Genomic DNA, 7,534 nt, shown 5'->3' with positions numbered 1-7,534 from the left:
CCCACTATCTCCTAAGACATTCAGTCGACAAGAACAATTTATAAACAATTTACAAGGAATTGGGTGTGAACCACCTAGTGTTGTGGCTACTGAGTCTGAATGCAAATCTCCTCCAGTGGTGCAAGCAACTCTTGATATTAATAGTCCTAAGAATGGTTCCAACAAAGAATCTATTGAGCGTATCGCTAGCCCTCTTGAGAACTCACATAGCTTTACCATATCATCCACTCATTCCATTTCCAGTCCACTTCCAGACTTGGATCAACAAGAATCACAAAAGCCCTTAGTCATTGGGGATCAAGAATCAAGCTTTGAAAAGAAAAATATAAAAGTCAATAATAAAGAAAAGTCCTTTAGTCCAAATCAAAATCAAAAGCTACTAGACTCTGCAAAAATCAAAGTCAAGGATAAAAATCCTATGAAGCAAAAAGAACAAGAGTTGATCTCCCATAATACCAAAATAACTCGGGGCAAAAATTCTACAATTTCAAGTAAAAAAGAACACTTGTTGATCCTAAGTCTCCATCATGCTATCCTACTTTCACTTCTTTTCACAGTCATAAGCCTTCATAACTCATCTACTTGTTCCACACATCCTTTCCCTTCTAGTGATACATCATGGACCTTTAATGGAGCTTCCTTGAAGGACTTTGTTTTCAGGGATGCCCAAACCTCTTTAGGTGACATGCATACGAGCCTGTGTAGTCCACACACTAGTAATTCTATCTCAGTTCCTTTATCAAGGAAGACAGTCACTCGAGCTACACATCATTCAGTCAAGGAACAATGTAGCTACAATCATAAGGTGAATCCTCACACATTTGAGGTAGGGGACTTGGTTCTCAGAGAAAATCCTAAAAATCAGCAAGACAGAGAGAAGAAGGGCAAGTTCGAACCAAACTGGCTTGGTCCTTACATCATTATAGTAGCATATGGATCTGGTGCATATCAGCTCTCAACTATAGAGGGCGAACCTTTGGAGGATCCTATCAACAGCATGCACCTTTGCAGGTTTTACACATAGCTCTTCAGAGTATCCTAATTCAAAAAATACAAAAAAATCAAAAAAATTCAAAATACAAAAAAAAATCATAAAACAAAAAAATCATTACTTGGTGAAAACCTGGCAAACAAGCGCCTTGTGACACAAAAAACATTGAAAAATCAAAAAAATTAAAGAGAAATAATTTTTTCCACACTTCGGTGGTGCCCTAGGCAAGTACCATGGTGAAAACTGGGTCACCAGCGCCATGCGTAGAGACATTGCTCCTCCCTCCTTCAAGATTCACTTTCATCCTTTCACTTTGCACACACTCACAACCTATTCGTTCATAATAAACTTACCCATTCCCATCATGGCTTGTTATTGATCTACCCAATATTGGTTCGCCATTCATAATAAACCCCCCTTTTCACCTCCCTTTCCATCCATAATAAATCAGATCCTATCTGTGGCTAAGGCAAATCCTACGTCTAGTGATGGGTGTGGAACTGAGAACATCACATGTTTTGAGGAGTACAGTTTCTTCCAGCTTCCTTCAGTCTATCCGCACACAATTTGCAATAAAGCAGCATCTGCATCGTCAATCCACAATAAAGTTTCATCTTCTCCACAATAAAGTATCAGTTTCATGGATTCAGTCAGTTTCAGATGAGACATAGCAGCAACAATGGGCTTCAACAAATCAAATCTTTCAACAGACTCAAACAACATTATGGTTCAGTGCTATCTATCCATTTTGTGAAAGTAAACATTGTGACCACAATCAAATAAGACTTATACAAGTGACAAGAGACACTAAACTTGAGGGCTACAGTGGATGTTGGTGTCGAGTGTTGGTTTTCTTTTGATTTTATCTTTTGGTGACATGTCTTTTAGCTTTTCTAGGATGTCTCTGACTAGAGATTCTATCTCCAAGATTTCTTTGACTAGAAAGGCGAGGATGGGGTATCATCACCTATTTGTATTTGCTATCTGTGGATTGTCTTTTAGTAATGCTATGACTTGTCCAAGGATATGAGGACACTGAGAGTCTAGTGTGAACTGGGGCATTCCTTGTTTGCAACTGTCTTATCTCCATACAAACAGGTACAATGACTTTCTGGGTCAAACATATGCCTTGATTGTCATAACCTACTTGCCATAATAAAGCTCAATGATGATAACGCACAAGAAGATCTTTCACTTTCATATCTTCTATCTTTCATCCCCCTTTCTTGATTGGCTTCCATCGTCCTTCTCGAGTCCGCGTAGCCCGCTATCACATGACTGAGTATAATGACACACCAAAAACATTTGCATTTCATGTAGTTGCACCTGCATTACCACATATAAGCATTTCATACATACATATAGATATCACAACTGCATCACATCTTGCACACAACACCTGTTAGCACAATTTACATTTCCATTATCATATTCATCTGCATTACATACATTCACATTTACATCATGCATACACATATAAAACATAAAAGAACAAAAAAAAAATATTGCATTGCATCCATATCATAAGCATACATCATGAAACATCTCATCACATAGGTACGCATGCATATAGCTGCTACAAAGATGAATCATCTCATATATATATATATATATATATATATATATATATATATATATAAAGTGTCATGATACAATGATGTCAAAATCATATGGCTACAATCACCCGTAGGTGTCTACATCATCATACAAAAATCGTACAAAATTGATACAGAGGAACCCACTGATAACTCCTGCCAACACTATTGGTAGTGCTAATCTTGTCCATGTCATGGTATCCCATGCCATGTGTCTAGCCCTCATCTCTAGTCCTCAATCTTGAAACACTCGTCTCAGTGCATTTGTGTCTTCATCTCAATCATAAGGAACTAACTCCCCATATATCGATATCCTCAGTATCCTATATACATCCTCTAAGGTGACTGTCATCTCACCCATCGACAAATGAAACGTACATGTCTCAGAGTGCCACCTCTCCACAAGTGCAGTCAGCAATCTCATGTTCACCCGAAACTCAAGCACATACAGAATATGTCTCAATCTCATAGCCTCAATCGCAACTCGGTCCTCGGCTGTCAACTCAAGTCGCAACCTTTGAGTCGATGGGAATCTCTCCCGTGACTCTAGCATAAGCAAATACTCTTGCAGTCACACAAATCAATCATCTCAGTCCTAGTGAAACTCACTGTTCATCACAAAGTGTTGCTTCTATCCTAATGGTACTCCCTGTTTATCACAAAGTACTACGTGTTTGGCACTCCCTGTTCATCACAAAGTGCTGCTCACATTTGCACTCACTGTTCATCACAAAGTGCTGCTCATATTTTAGTACTCCCTGTTCATCACAAAGTACTATATCTTGGTCCTCACTATTCATCACAAAGTGCCTTGATCTATCTTATCCTAGGGCCTATGCTTGAGTGAATCCTCTTGAGTAGTTTCCTAATTGGCAACGTATGTTCTATCACAGAATTGTCAATCCTAGCCCTATTTGCTATCCTAGTCTTCCCTAGAGGACCTGCTTGAGTGTATCCTCTCAACAACTTATCCAATCAACAGCGTATGTTCATCACAGAACTGCCGATTTGACCTAGAAGACACAAATTCACATTTTTGGACACAAACGTGTTTTCCTGACATAAACGTGCATTTATTACATTACCTAGCATGCTTTAATGACAACAATAAATGCATCAAAGTACAAGGAGGTTTTGTGGTACTTACTGGCTCTCTTGCCTCTATTGGCCTCTGATATCAGTGAACATGATCGAATCTATGAACAAAAACCATCGCTGCTGACTATAGCTACTCTATTTTGCTCTACACTCTGCTCTCGTGGATGTGTGGATGACAATGAGGATGTATTTTCCCTCGTGGTCTATCTTATAGATTGCCCTAGCCCTCATTTCCCGAGTCAGTCTTCATTATCCCGTGACTCTGTCACTTTATCCGATCAGTCCATTCTAGCCTCTCTTTCTTATCAAGAGATTGTCTGCAATCTTTTCAAACATTTTCATCCAATCTCTTGAGGGGGCATATCATTCCCATCTTGGGGCAACTTTGTATCAGTTCATATTATCTTCTTTGAAACAACGCGACAAGCCACATTGTCTCAAAGAGGGGCAAAATGTAGACACCCAAAATTGTCATGTCTAATTAAGTAAATATTTTATTTATTTAATTTCTTTAGCTTAATTCTTCTATTAATTAAATAAATCTTTATTTATTTAATTAATTCATTTATCCTCTTCTAACCTTATTTCTCATTTAAATAAATACATTTATTTATTTAAATTATCCTTTTCCTAAATTAAGTAAATATCTTATTTATTTAATTGATCCCACTTCTTCTATTAATTATATAAATCTTTATTTATTTAATTAATTCATTAACCTTTTCTACCCATGACACATGTTATTCATCTCTTAATTCATACACTACCTACCCCTTTCATTATTTTATTATTTCTTTTACCTACCCTTTAATCATAGCTGACCTCCTTTTACACCTCTCAATCTTATCCCTCCATTTCATATAGTGTCTTCTATATAAGGAGATGCTTCCTTCTTTATCAAACCCTAACTACTTGATCAATTGACTACTTGGCATATGCGATCCTACTTGCAACCACATTTCGTTCTTTGTTGAGCTCTTGTGCACATAAAATCTGAGAGCAAATACATCAAACAAGATCAATGGAGATAGGAAGAATGGAGATCCAAACCCTATTGGACATGTGATGGTATAACCTTTGTGATTTCATTTGATTTGCATTGTCTTAGGTAATCTTCATATGTTATGGTGGATCTTTGTTGTTGTTAGGCTAGGGTTTTGTGGTTGAATTCATTTAGCCTTTCAATATCGTTATTATTGTTATCCATTTTCACCATAAACAGAGGGTATCAAATCCTTAACTAGTGAATCCAATAGGAATTATCAGTCCTATCCTTGTTGATTTGAGGTTAGATCTATTGGATTCACCCCTCTTTAATGTAGTACTATCTAAGCAAAAATATTAATGGTCTCGATACATCTAATGGTGGACACCCTAATATTTTTCACCATTACAGAGTTTTAGATCTAAAATGAATTGATAAGATGTCTTTATATAGGGTCCCCTAGGTAAATTATCAATTAGGTTAACCTCTAGCAATCAAGTGTACTCCAAATGTTATTGGGGAGGGGGAGTGCCTATCCACATTCAAATTGGGTCCACTTTAAGGGGGACCAGGGTGTTTTGAGGCACCCTAGTCCTCCAAAAATAGGATCAACAAATGGGAAATGGGAGAAGAAAAAACCTAGGATGGGACCCACTTAGTAGTGTCAATAGGTGACATCAAGGTTGGAGTAAAGTAGACCAAAATAGACCTAGGGAATGGAGATAGTACATGCTAAAGTAGGAGCACAAGCATGAGGTGTGAATTGTACTAGCTATAATTTACAATGCTACATCATCTAAAATCAAGCATTTTGTTTCTTATTCATTATTATTATTATGTTGTGTACTAATTGTTGTAGGACTTCATCATCACCTTATGTAAGATACAAGCAACGAGCTTCACATGTAAGGTAACAATTATCATTTTCATTTTTCTCCTATGGAGAATGCAGTCTTTATCATCACCAACATTTTGTCATGGAGGTGAGAACATGAAATTAAGGCTTGAATAAGGAAAGCCCCTATATAACACAACCCATTTTCCCTCTTTTATGTGTGCAAGTGCAAATTTGAGAGATTCAAATTGTGACATTGGTACAAATAAATAGAGTAGACTACAATAAATATTTTTAGACTTTAAAAACACAAAACCCTAGGACAATATCACCCAACACTTTTATCCTCCTATTTTTGCCCCATATTTTGTTGATAGGTTCCCAAATCTCTACTCAAATTATTTTTTAGCATAGCTCCTATCTAAAAAGATTCAGGACACTAGTACCTTGCACTAGAGTCCTTCCCAGTCAGCTTCAAATTTTAACATAAGGTTTCTCTTTGCATCTTCTTTCTATGACTGCTTTCTATTTTTGTACTTCAATTTTGAATCTAATGAATTTAGTTATTAAATTTATCTATCATTAGCACAGTTCAATCCAAGTGCACTCCACTAACAACAAAATAAAGAGTGTGAATCAAAGAATTCTAGATCTTCCTTGAGGGTTGTAGACAAGCCCATCCATTCCTCTCTAATGTTTTATGGAAAAACAATTGACCTAGATTAATGCACATGTTACTCTAGGATGACTTTTGCTCACCACCATTTTGGTGAACCTGACATAGATTACTCTTGTACTCATTTTGATTTTCTAGAATATCTTGTTTTATTTTATTATCTAGTTAATTAATTTCATTCTTTAATTGAGTATATTTTTTAGAATTTGCAAGAAATATTATGTTTAGTTTAGAAAACAAAACTTTTAAAATACTATCTTCTGACATTTCATTAGCATATTTGTCTTGTCATCACTTTCTTCCATTTAGGAGAATATCTTGCATATCCTCTAATTTCGTTGTGTTTAGATGATTAGTTGGTAAAATGGCTAGAGAATGGCATTTTCAAACATTCATCTTCATTTTGTTATTGTCTTAAATCATTAGTAGATGCATCTTATTTTACTATTAATGCTTCTTATAGTGATGATAAAGTGGTTGTTTTTTCCTCTCCTAATTTGTTTCCTACTAATGAGGTTATTTTGGTGCAAGAGTAATGTAGGAGCATCCAATGGTGTAAGGGAAATCTTGCATTACCCAATAAAATAGTATTTTCCCTATATTTTGTGATAGAGGGAAGCCAAAAGTTTGAAAAAAGACCAAAAAAAATCACCCACTAGTTTTGGCATGTTATCCTATAAGGACATGTATCATGGTGAAAGAATCATCTTAGTATCATGTACCATTTTGGGATATATTAAAGTTTCTATCGTAGGAGATTTCTTCTACAAACTTCCAAATTCAAATTTGAAGACCTTAGAAGTCTTAAAAGGGTCTAAAATTTGATGAAACGATCTTCAAATGATTTTGGCCTTATAAATATCTTTGCAATATTTTCAACGATATAATATAATATAAAATTGGGCACACAAATCAAAAGTTATGGCTCTCAAAAGTTATGCCACCAAAATTCAACTTTCAAACGAAAACTATTCCTATGTGGGAAAATGAATGGTTACACTTTCCAAGATATTCTAAGGTAGCTATTGATTCCAAATAAAGAGGGGAATAGAGGTTATAGAGGATAACTCATTAGTGTTAATTGTGGCATTTATTTTCCTTTTAATGAGTTAAGCCCATATCATTGTAACATTGGAACTTCTAAGTTTGTAATTCCATTTTATTGAATTAATTGAAAGTGGGTTTTTTCTCTTCTTGTATTTTTTTATGTTATTATCTGTTGGTGTGTTTTTTTTTTTTAATAAAAGTGGAAGACCACTAATTTTATTAATATTTATAATTTTAATACACAAACCTGGTTCAAAGAGCATCGGTAGGAAAGAACCAGGCAAAGAAAACCTTTGGTCTTGCTCAT

The sequence above is a fragment of the Cryptomeria japonica genome, chromosome 7 (genome assembly GCF_030272615.1).
Source record: "Cryptomeria japonica chromosome 7, Sugi_1.0, whole genome shotgun sequence".
Lineage (NCBI taxonomy): Eukaryota > Viridiplantae > Streptophyta > Pinopsida > Cupressales > Cupressaceae > Cryptomeria > Cryptomeria japonica.
This window is presented reverse-complemented; position numbering follows the sequence as displayed.